The sequence below is a fragment of the Callithrix jacchus genome, chromosome 7, assembly GCF_049354715.1.
Source record: "Callithrix jacchus isolate 240 chromosome 7, calJac240_pri, whole genome shotgun sequence".
Lineage (NCBI taxonomy): Eukaryota > Metazoa > Chordata > Mammalia > Primates > Cebidae > Callithrix > Callithrix jacchus.
The window spans coordinates 148,285,670-148,298,311 of record NC_133508.1 but is presented as its reverse complement, the minus strand read 5'-3'; the positions used below and the strand labels follow the sequence as shown (position 1 = coordinate 148,298,311).

At 49.2% G+C, this 12,642-nt stretch overlaps 1 protein-coding gene across 1 annotated transcript in view; it reads right to left on the bottom strand.

The window, feature by feature from the left end:
• PROK1 (prokineticin 1) overlaps positions 1–12,642 on the bottom strand; it is a 48,229-nt gene that overhangs the window by 10,228 nt on the left and 25,359 nt on the right. The window lies entirely within an intron of this gene.

The following is a 12,642-nucleotide window of genomic DNA, read 5'->3' as shown; positions in this document are numbered from 1 at the left end:
CTCTCACGGGCTCAGGGTGAACACCAGCAAGTGTCACTTCGCATAAGGACCAAAGGGAAGAGAGCCAGCAAACACACAGGTCACACACTCTCTCAGTGCCCTGCAGAGCCAAGTTGGGCTGGGCTGTGGCTGAAAGTTACTAGAGCTGCACCACTGGCTTTCCAGTCTTAGGGGTGAGCATGAGAGTGGCCTTACCTGTGAGTGTACAAACACAGTGGGCTCAGATGCTAGTCTGGTGGGAAGTTGACTTTAGGGATGGCCCCTCCTCCTGCGAGGGAAGCCCCTGACCCCAGCCGTCCCAGTGTCAGATGACCCAGAGAGAGCTCCCAGTCCTTTGACAGATGATCTGCCTTCTCTCCACAATAATAAAAGCCGGTATTTCTCAAGGTATGTGTTGCAATATGTCAATACACAAACAAACAAGAGACCACTACAGTCAAATATTTGGGAAACACAGACCAGCTTGCTTTTTGCAGAACTTTCATACGCTGACAAGTGTTTGAAACACTAAGTGGGAAATGCAGTTTGTAGTATTTCAGTTTCATCCACAAAGCCTTTTTTCGTCAAGGTCTCATGGGTTTAGGGCTTCCACACAGAAATGTTGACAGGCATTTAGGAGTGCAGAGCTAGATTAACTAGCACAGGGGCTGGGAGCTAAGCCCCTGGAGGCAGACACTTCGACTTCAAATCCATGACTTCATGACCTTGAAAATATTGCTAATCTCTCCAAGCCTCAGTTTTCCTATCTTAACAAGGGGGGGAGAAAAGCATTTAAATCACAGGACTTTGTGAGTATTCCTCTACTTATTTATTCATTGACTATATTTTCTGAGAGCCTACTGTATTGGAGGCATGTTCTTGGCACTGGAAATACAGCAGTAAACAAAACAAACTCTGTCCTCATGTAATTTTGACTCTCTTCAAGGAGATGGGTAATAGACAAATAAACAGATTTGTAATAAAATGGCCAGTTGTGCTGAGCACTGTTAAAAAGGAAGGCAGGGGACCAAGCATGGTGGCTCATGCTTGTGATCCCAGCACTTTGTGTTGGGAGGCCCAGGCAGGCAGATCACTTGGAGGTGAGGAGTTCGAGACCAGCCTGACCAACATGGTGAAACCCCATTTCTAGTAAAAATACAAAAATCAGCCAGGTGTGGTGGCACACACCTGTAATCCCAGCTACCCAGGAGGCTGAGGCAGGAAAATCGCTTGAACCCGAGAGACAGAGTTTGCAGTGAGCCGAGATTGTGCCACTGTACTCCAGTCTAGGCAACAAAGTGAGACTCCAGCTCAAAAAAAAAAAGGAAGGCAGGGAAGGCAACAGAGCTTGACAGGGCGTCGTATTTTAGGTGTGGCAAGGGTATCTCTGAGAAGACACTTGCACAGATGGCTGAGAAAGTGAAAAAGGGAGCTGGGCGGAGCTGGGCAGAGCCTGGAGGAAAAGTCAGTGCAAAGGCCCTGGGGCAGAGCTTCTTGGCCAGTTCCAGGAGAAGCAAGGAGCAAGGTAAGACAGGGGATGGATGGGAGAGGCTGCAGTTAGAGCAGGAGCCTCATGGGACATGGCAGAAACCTGACTCCCAGTATGATGGGAATGGGAACCATTGGGGAGTTTGGAGCAGGGGAGAGGCAGAATGTGGTTTACAGCTGGGTCTTTTTTTTTTTTTTTTTTTTTTTTTTTAGAAACAGGGTCTTGCTCTGTTGCCCAGGCTGGAGTGCAGTTATACCTCACTGGAACTCCTAGGCTCAAGTGATCCTCCTGCCTCAGCCTCCTGAATAGCTAGGACTGTAGACATGCACCACCTCACCTGGCCTGATTCACACTTAGAAAGGATCCCTCTGAGTGCAGGTGGAGAGTTAAGTGAGATGATGCATGTGAAGAGCTTACACAATGCCCAGCACACAGCAGCACTTGCTACCAATTGGCAATTTTTACTATAAATGTATGAACCTGTATGCTTTAATATAAAATTCTCCTGGGAGGTGAGAATCAAACTAATGAGTCTGTAAGACCCACCTGTACACTGTGACACTGGGCTGAGCTGGGGACAAAAGAACCAAAAGATTACCAGCCTTGGAAGACCTTCCACTCTGGGAGAAAAGCTACCTAGGGAGGAGGCAGCACTTTTCTGGGGGCTTGGAACCCCTCACAGAAGCGGTCCTGTGGGCTCTGCTTGCCCTGCACACACTGTCCCACCTCACAAGGTCGCCTTCCAAGAGACAGTATTAGATAATGTGGTTCTCAGGCTAACACCCGCCCCATTCACTCCCCTATTCTCCCTCCCTCCCTCCCTCCCAGCTGCCTGAAACACAAAAACTAATCATCTCACAATTGCAGTGAAGAATGGTAGCAAAAAATACTGTTGCAAAACAAAACCAATAACATTGATTAAAAGCATTTTATTTCTCTTGAATGCTAGTGCTTGAGAAAAAGCCAGTTTAATTAGAGGAGGGCAAGAGATAGAAACTGGTGGAAATCCCAGGAGAGACTCTGGGGAGCTTCAGGGATAAGCAGTACTGGTTCTTTATTCAATAACTCAATTAAACATTCATTCAGTCCTTTCCATGTGTCAGGACCAGGAATTCGTGCTTCTAGGGTCTAACTTCCCTCTAGAACTTAGAACTCTCCTGTTCCGTGTCTAGGTGAATTTCAACAGGACTTGGCTCTTTTTAGCCATGGTTAGGGTTCCTTCTTGGCTGACGATGCTGTGTGGAAAAGGAGAGTGGGAAGGAGAGGAAGACCCTGAATGAAGTAGGTGGGAACTGGAGGAGACAAAGGAGGGAAGTTCAGAGGGCAGGTGAATCGAGAAGCGAGTGGTGAAAAACGAGTAAATGGTGAAAGTGCTAAAAATGGACTTGGTTCCCCTGAGGGAGGAGAGAACTAGTGGAGAAGATGTGCGGGGCAAACCTTTCCCAGCCTCCTGCACACCTGCGGAGAGAATGAGGGCAGGCGGGCACCGTGCCATTGGGTGTCTGTGTAGGAGGGCTGTGTGCAGGTCACCTCCCATACATTAAGCCTGGCCCTTATTTCTCTGCTTTAACTGGTGCCACTGTCACCACGGACCATTGATACAGACGTGTGTGTGCGCGCATGCAGCAACAGCCAATCTCAAGGCCTACCTTGAGGGGCCCTTCAAGATGTAGGGCAACCTTCTCATGGAGAGAGACTATGGAGTAGACTATTCCCTGACCTGGCGTAGTCTGCTGAGACTGTTTACCTTCAGGCATAGAATAAGTCTCACTCAGGCATGGGGGAGAGGTTGGGAGCCCCCCTTTCAGCTCTGCCTGAAGGCCATAGTTAGAGCTAGACTATGCAAGCTAGAAAGGGAGCCGATGTCCAGGGGCCTGCTTGCTCCTGCCTGAGTGGACAGATGTTGTGTTAATGTTTGAGCACATGTGTTAAAATATTCTCTCTTTGGCTGAGCATGGTGGCTCACACCTGGTATCGCAGCACTTTGGAAGGCTGAGGCGAGTGGATCACCTGAGATCAGGAGTTCGAGACCAGCCTGGCCAACATGATGAAATCCCGTCTCTACTAAAAGTAGAAAGATTAGCTGGGCATGTTGGTGGGCACCTGTAATCCCAGCTACTCAGGAGGCTGAAGCAGGAGAATCACTTGAGCCTAGGAGGTGGAGGTTGCAGTGAGCTGAGATTGCGCCTCTGTCTAGGTGACAGACACCATTTTGTCTGGGTCTTTCCCTCTCCGTCTCCTTCTACGTCTCCCCTGCTGCTTGCCATCTCTTAAATGAGGCTATCGAGCTTGCACACTCGATGGTCTCCTGTCCCCCCACACCTGTCCCAAATAAGCCTCACAGCCACCTAAATGTTCATGATCTCACGCCTGAGCTCCCAGCACAGGCCGCCCTGCATTCCTGGCCCATACGGCTAATAGCCCCTTGGACATCCCCACGTCGATACCCCAGGGGCACCTCACATTCAACATGCCCCCTGTCCTTCCACCTCCTTTTCACCCTCACTGCTAAACCCAGTTATATTGCGCAGGGTTCTTAGTTGTAAATAACAGAGTCCAGCCTGGCTGGCTGCAGCAGAAAGGGAATTTAATGAAGACTCTTAAGTAGCTCATTGAAGTGTCTTGAGAAACAGGATGGAACTGGGTGTCCAAGAACATGCCCAGAACCACACCACAGAATCGCCTAACAAGGGAGGCGTCTCCCAAAGGCAGCTTCTTGGCTGATGAGACCTGGCCCAGCTCTCCATTCAGCTTCCTCTGCCATCGTCTGCTGACGTCCAGGCCCCTGCGGAGCCTCTTTCTGTGAGTCCATTCTTTCCCATGAAAGGTTCCTGTGGGCTGTCCGAGCCTCACACCTGCACCTCTGCAAGCACACTGGGAGATAACTGACTCAGACCTGAACACAGGGCAAGTGTCCAAGGATCTTGGGCAGCTACAAACTGCGGTTGCCCACTGCCACACTGTTCCAGCTCTGCAAGTGGCACCACAACACACTCAGGAGTTGAACCTGGGAACTTCCTACATTTCTCTGAATTCATTGGTCATTTAACCTGCATGTGGACCTTCCCTTAACTTCAGGTTCTTCCTTCCCTTTCCATCTGCACTGGTGCTGTACTTCCCATCCTCCTAACAGGCCCTTCCCTCCAGGTTTACCCCTCTGCCATCCGTCCTCCATGCAGCCCAGACGTCTGCTCTTTACTTCTGAAAGATCCAAAGTCTCCAAGGATCCTCTGTATTCCTAGGTCAAGCCCAAACTCCTTACCTGTGTCCAAGGTCTTGGAAGACCTGCCCTGCTCTCCTTCAGCCTCCTCTCCCATCATTCCTGCCCTCACGCACTCACCATTCCAGCAGGCTGCTGCTGCTCACAGCTCCTCCCTGGGCCAGGCTTGCATTCCTTCGTAACTCTCCGCAGACTGGTCCCTGCCCTCTTGCGTGGGTGGTGAAGCCCTCAGTTTCTGTCCTAGTCCAGCCACCTACTCGTGATATGAACTGGCACAAGTTATCTCACCTCTGTGAGCCTCAGTTTTATCTTCTGAAACATGAGAATAATACCCTCCTCTCAGGTGTATTACGAGAAGTACATGACGGAACCCTCGGAGTGCTTGACACTCTAGTGTGTTGAACGGTGGTTCCAGAAAGATGTCTCTGTTGCACTCCAACCTGTGAATATGGCCGAATTTGGGGAAAAGCACTTTGCATATGTAATTAGGTTAAGGATCTTGACTACTACAGAAGTGAGTCCTAAATCCAATGGCAAATGTTCCTGTAAGAGAGCGAAGAGGAGAAGGCCATGGGGAGCAGAGGCAACGATTGGAGCTGTGCGGCCACAAGCCAAGGAAAACCAGCAGCCACCAGGAACTTGAATAGGCAAAGAAGGATTCTCCCCTAGAGAGTTCAAAGTGAATATGGCCTGACTAATGCCTTGATTTCAGACTTCTGGCCCCTTGACCTATGAAAAACTAAATGTCTTGTTTTTAGCCTCTGAGTTTGTGGCAACTCGTTAGAGCAGCTGTGGGAACCAGCACAGGCACTCACAGCATATCGGCCCCTCCTCCCGCATTATCCTTCCATCAGGTATGGTGTGGACGTGGGACCAAGAAAACCAGGCCCTGGCCAGCACCGCAGTAAAACCCTGTTTCCTTAAGTAATCGCTGCAGAGAGGGCCTCCATGAAGAGCAAAATCTGAATGATACACTGTCCCTCCCTCACCCAGGCTGTGCAGAGGACTAGACCCCAGGGAACCAGAAACAAGGAGCCACTCCCTTCAGGCCTCCCAGTGGCACTGCTCGAGGCCAGAGCAGGATAATTAATTCTCCTTGATCTTGGCTTCTTTTAAAGACACTCCCAGAATTTATAGCTTGTGTGCATTTGTTTCTTAACCTGTTCTAAGAAATGCTAGAACATGTCTTCCTCTGGGGCCCTGTGGCATTTGGTTATTTTCACTAGGCTCCCCTGTCACAATTCCTAAGGAGTCTACACAGAAACTGAGAGACACAGGCAGGGTAAAAACTGTTTCGCTGCCCAGAGGGGAGATGGCCCAGGGTGACGCAGGAGGCTGGGGAGAAGCCAGCTGCAGAGGGGAAGGGCTTTCTCTCTGCAGCTCTCTCTCCTGCCTGCTGCTGCGGCAGGACTTCGCATTCTCACTCCCAAGGTTTCGTCCCAAGGCAGTCTGGTCTATTTCTACCCCTCACTGCACAGAGAAAGAGCCTGAACCCAGAAGGGTTATGAAAGTGACTAAGTCATATAGCTAGACAGTGGCAGAGCCCAAACCCCACCCAGCTATGGCCCAGGAGGAGGCCTGCAATGAAGAAGCCTGGGTTTGAGTCCCAGCTCTGCACCGAGATCAGCCAGATTCCCTCCCTCCTTCCAGTCTGTATTTTCGGCACTTGCCTCACCTCCCAGATTTTTAGGGGAACCAAAGGAGAGAGGGCAGGCCAACACACCTGTGGACTGGGATATCGTTCATGATGGGACGTTGCTCTTCAGCCCCATTGGAGCCCTCATCATTTAGCTGGAAAGGTGAAAAGGAGAGCCATTCTAAGAAAACCATCTCCTCAGGCCACAGGGCTGGGAAAATTCTTTAAGAAAATTCCGTGATAACTTAGCAGAATCTAGGAATGGAGGTGCAGCAGAAGGATCTCAGCATAAGCAGTGTCTGTACCTCCTCATGTCTGATCAGCCTTGGGCACAGGATGGGGGCTCACTTAGGAGCTGCCAAGTTGGCAGATCAGCCAAGGACTGGAGAAAAGGCACAAGAGGCCTTTTTCCTTTTTCCTTATTAGACAGAGTCTCGCTCTAGTGCCAAGGCTGGAATGTAGTGGCACAATCTCAGCTCACTGCCACCTCCACCTCCTGGGTTCAAGTGATTCTCATGCCTCAGCCTCCCAAGTAGCTGGGATTACAGGTGTGCACAACCACACCTGGCTAATTTTTTGTATTTGCATAGAGGATGAGGTTTCACCATGTTGGCCAGGCTGGTCTTGAACTCCTGGCCTCAACAGATCCACCCACCTCAACCTCCCAAAGTGCTGAAATTGCAGGTGTGAGCTACTGCCCCCAACCACAAGAGGACTTTAATAAGCTCCACTGTCTTCTTCCACCATCCTGCCATGATACCCATCTCATCCCACCTTCCCATCCCACTCTGGGACTTCTCCCACCTGCCCCCACACCAGGTTTGGTAATAATCTCCAGTTTCAGCCCCCTGCTCTGCCCTTGGGATGGGGTATCCCCGAAGGTTTATATTTTGGGGAATCTGAGCCCTGAGGCCAGAGGTACACTTCACAGTCAGGACCTGCTAAAGCTTTTCCCAAGATGCCCTACCCAGGAAACAGCTTGGGGCTCTTCCCTCTTAGCCAATGTTCCCAAACTTGGAGCCCAATGCTGAGTTTGGGGCTTAGGTTGGAAGCTTAGGTTGGACAGGAGAATGTCCTATCCCACCTGCATTACCAGCCTCAGGTCCCCCCACCCACCCACCAAGAAGTCCAGCCTGCTAATCTTCTGATCATCTTGTTCCCCAGCAGCCCTCAATTTCCCCCTCCCACCACCCTGTCACCTGTCAGCTTCCAAATGCTCTAACCCTATGTATTAGTCCATTCTCACATTACTATAAGGAAATACCCAGGAATGGGTAATTTATAAAGAAAAGAGGCTTAATCAACTCACACATCTGCATGGCTGGGGAAGCCTCAGGAAACTCACAATCACGTAATCCTCGAAAGCTTGGTTGCCATTTCAAGGCCTACCCTAAAACAGCACACCCACTCTCTGGCTCTGGAACTCAGCCTGCATTGGGCCAGAAAAAGTGTAGTCCTGGGAATCTGCCTTATAGGGTGATGTATGGTTTGGGTCTGTGTCCCCACCCAAATCTCATCTTGAATTGTAATAATTCCCACGTATCAAGTGTGGCACCCAGTATACCTTAACTTCAGATTCTTCCTGAATCTGAGTGCCAGCAGGGGAAATACCAGATGCTTATAAAGCCATCAGATCTCATGAGAACTCACTATCACAAGAACAGCATGTGGGAAACTGCCTCCATGATTCAACTGCCTCCCACTGGGTCCTGCCTTATGGCTGACCCTCCGTCAGGGAGGATACAGAGAGGATTTCTGCTCTTCTTAGCCTTTAAGATCCTAGGAGATTGAATATACAAATGGACAACAGAACAGCCAGACCATATCTAAAAACAGGGATTGCACCTACAATCTGCAGCAATAAGCCCAGGAAACCAGCCCCTTATCTACCATAGAAGCCCAGCTACCGTAAGTCAGATTTGCAAGAAATCATGCTGCTGTCTCTCACAATAAACCAGGAAGCCAAACAATAACCCCTGTAAACAATCAGCCCCAAACAGCCAGGACTTGATTAATAACCAGCAGCCTCCACACTCATTTTTGTCTCTGCTTCCAACTTAGGACAAACCAGAGAAAGCTAAATATGCACCCCCTCCAATCATAAAGGATGCCTGCTCCTAGTGAGCCCTCCTACAGCTTCCCCAGGCTCACTAGACCCAGGCCAGCAGCCGCCAATCAGGAAACACCTGAAGCCTTCCCTTTTTCCCACTGTGGAGCTTTCCCACTCCCCTGCCTGCCTTTGAGTCTCCGTCAATACACAGGTGAGGGTGGCTGACTCCCTCGCTATAGCAAGCTCGGGCCAAGTAGCTTTTGCTTTTCTCATTTGGTCTTCGTTTATTTTCACAATCCTTCCAAATGCTAATATTTGAATGAATGAGTGTGTGTGTGTGTGTGTGTGTGTGTGTGAGAGAGAGATTCTATGCCCAGGTGCAATCGTGTATACCCACGTGCATAAGTACATATCTCATATGTTACTCTTGCCTGTGGATCCCTGGCATCCTAGGCCCAGCTCATGGACTCTCTGAACCTTGGATAAGTTCCTCACAGCAGGTTCCCCTGGTGCCCCACAACATCATGTCCCCTGGGCCCATCTTTGATTTCAGGAGCAGCTGAGATAGAAAATTCCATGTGAGCTCAGATTCACCTTGTGCTAACAGGATCAACCTGGAAACAACGCTTTTCCCCATGTGATGTTCATGGCCTCTGGGTACTGCAGGAACTCAACCCACTCAGCACAGCCTGCAAGTGCAGGAAGTTAATCCCTCCCCATTGAGGGAATCCTCAACCAGAGGGAGTAGGAACCAGTGGGTTAAATGCTCCAAGCTAGATCTGGGGGCCCTGAAAGACTCCGGCCTGCGATCTGGAAAACACATTATTTATCAGCATTCCTTCTTTCCTTGCTTCTTTCTCCTCACTCTTTCTTCTATTTTCTAGAATCACCTTCAAATAAACTACTGGCACCCAAACCTCTGCCTCTGGCTCTGTTTTCTGGGGACCCAACCTAAGATGTAGACTCAACATTTTAGGATTTATTTTTCTTCTCTACAAAATAAGGGGCTTTCAGATACAGTGCCTCAGGGGCTATCCTGGGAGGAAGGGGATCCTCCTGAGGCTAGAAGGGTCCAGCAGAAAGCTGCCCGCGCCACTCGGACAGAGCAGCTCCACCTTCGGCAATTTCACATGCCCGGGTCCGCATGAGTTCACTTTCTGAAGGGACCTGTGCTTTCACATCTTGGAAGACCAGTGCCTGAGCTCCTCTTTGATTTCAGTGGCAGCTGAGATAGAAAATTCCACCTGAGCTCAGATTCAGCCAGGCTTTTGGCAATTGCCCTCCTTCCCTCCAACTCTGAAGGCAGCTTCAGAACGAAGAGCCCAGGCCCCCAGCTACTCCTGCTGAGGTGGAGCCTGTTGTCTGAAGCTGCCTTACAGGGCCTGCTCTCCAAGGACATGAGGTCTCATCAAAATGAAACATGGGGTTAGTTAGTATGCGCCCTTCGCTGGATATTTCCAATAAATTTCTGAACATTCCTACGTGAAATAAATTTCTTCTTGTAAGAGGATCCCCTAGGCACTAGAAACTCTTTGGTTTATTAGCTTGTTGACCCTCCTATAAATGTCAAAGCCATCCCCTCAATGGGAGCCCAGCAATGTCTTTGAAGTGGCAGAGGCCATAAACATTTCAGGACTGCCTTACTAATGGCAGAGGCTCCCAGAGAGAGTCTGGGGCCTTCAGTCTCCTTGCACTCTGGTAACTCCCACACAGGCAGGAAGACGCCAGAGTTGGAGGAAAAGGAGGGAAATTGCTAGAACTCAGAGGCCCAGAAACATGGAAAGCTGTGGTAGGCTGGACTCCCTTTCCTGAAGGAGTCAGAAGATGTCTTCCTCTTTGTGCTGGCCAGATCAGAGTTCTCGGGAGAGGAGAAGCCAGGAGTTAATGCTCTCAGCTGGTCTGCATCTGGTCTAGCTTCTCTCTAGGCATAGTTGCAGCGTAGGCCAAAGAAAACTCAGAGTCAGGGGAGGGCCAGGAGAAAACCCCCAGAGGGCCAAAGCCACTAGTCCTGCCCCTGAATTTTCTGTGTGTGGTCTTCTCTGGCCTTGATTTTTCCACCCACAGAATGGGGTGAACGCCCCTCTGAAAATCACAGAACGTTAGAACCAACAAAGGCTTAGATCTTCCAGTAGTCTCTTTGAGTCTGACCTCAGCTGGTCCAGCTCCCTCCTGGCCTGACCCCTGCTTGTCCTGTACCGTTGCTCACCCAGCACTCCTAGGTCACCCCCCAAAATTGTCTCCTGGCCCTTTGTTAACTCAAGGTATCTTCCTCAGCACCTGACCTTTCAGACACACAGACCACATACCCGTTGGCTGCACTATTACAAACAGGCCTTCTTAAGATGCTATTTCCATGACAACAAAATGAGCAATTTTTCAAACTATTTGACCGTGACCCACGGTCAAATAGTCTTATGGTATAAGACATAAATTAGAGCTCAGCACCCACAAGCAAGGATTTATGTTTACATAAAACTAAAATAAAGGGTTTATGAAATAATACTTATCCCTACACATTTAATGCGCTCTGATCTAATCTGTTGCATCTTTTAGTGCCGGTTGCAACCCTCTAAACCAGGGATCAGCAAATATTCTCTGAAAAGGCCAGAGAGTAAATATTTTAGGCTTTGATGACTATATTATCTCTGTCACAGCTAGTTAACTCTGCCACTGCAGTGGGAAAGGTGCCACCGGCAACAGGAAGCAAGTGGGGGTGGCTGTGTTCCGATGAAACTTTATTTACACAAGCAGGTGGTGGGCTGGATTTGACCAATAAGCCGTGATCTAACTGATTTCAGGACCCACAGATGGATGTCAATCTACATTTTGAAAAACGTTGCTGGAGGGGACCACTCCCCACGTCTTTTCTTCTAACCAAGTTTTGCTCAGTGTGTACCTCCCCTCTATATATTGCAATTCCCCAGGGGACTTCAAAGCTGTGATTCAGGGGAAGCCGACCATATCCCCAGCACCTGTGCTGAATCTTGAACAGTCAGTCCTGTAACTGTGGATATACAGAGGTGTACAGGTGAGCTATGCCGGCCTGATTAGTCAGAAGGGAAGGCCATAAAGTCTGTGCTTGGGAGAGTGGTTTCTTTCTCTCCATGACTGGGTGAATCAAAGAGTCATGGAGCCTTTCTCCTTCCACCAAGGGGAGTTGGAGAGTCAGGACCATAGGGGTAACTAGTCTTAGGAAAAAAGGCAATGCTGAGGATGACAGAGCAGAAAGATGAAAGAACCTGGATCCTTGATTTGATCACTTTTTAAGTGACTGTGAGCCAAACTCTCTATCTCTTGTACCCAGAAGCATTCTGATACAAACACAGTACATCAAGAGGCAGGCTCCTGCCCAAAGACAGCACACTGGCTTTATCCCAACAACTGCAAGCCTCTGGGGAAAGGTCCGACAAGTCCTCATTCCAAACAACCAGGGACCTGAGCCCTTCACCAGCTGACTAGAGTCCCCTCTCCCCATTGATGCCAGCTCCACAGAAGCCAGCAGCCTTTAAGATGATCTAGGCTCTGGGTCCAGTGCTCCTTCCTTCCTCACATAGGCCGGTAAAAGTAGGAGTAAGTGAAATCAAGACCAACTCACTCAAATTTTTTTGTTTTTGTTTTTTAGATGGAGTCTCGCTCTGTCGCCCAGGCTGGAGTGCAGTAGTGCAATCTTGGCTCACTGCAACCTCTGCATCTTGGGTTCAAGCAATTCTCTCTCATTTTTTTCTTTTTTGTTGTTGTTCTTTTTTTTTTTTCAAGGGTACAAGCAATTCTCATGCCTCAGTCTCCCAAGTAGCTGGGATTACAGGTGCACGCCACTACACCTGGCTAATTTTTATATTTTTAGTAGAGATGGGGTGTCACCATGTTGGACAGCTGGTCTTGAACTCCTGGCCTCAAGTGATCTGCCCGCCTCAATCTCCCAAAGTCCTGGGATTACAGACGTGAGCCACTGCACCAGGCCAACCCACTCTAATTTTTTAATTTAAAAAATCCTCTTATTAGATTTCTGCTGAAAGAAGGCAGATTTGGTAGAAATTTATATTTACCAAATCGGTGGTTGTCAGTATAGAAACTTTTCATACAAATGGGAGATATGGGGCATCCAAGTTGACCCCTGACACCCACCCTGTGGCCTCGGGGGGAAACAGACCGGACACTGTTTTATTGTTAAGGCTGCCAGGAGCAAAAAGGAAGGAAAATACTTAATGCCACTGAATTGCACACTCAAAAATGGTTAAAATAGTAAATTCGATGTTATTTGCATTTCA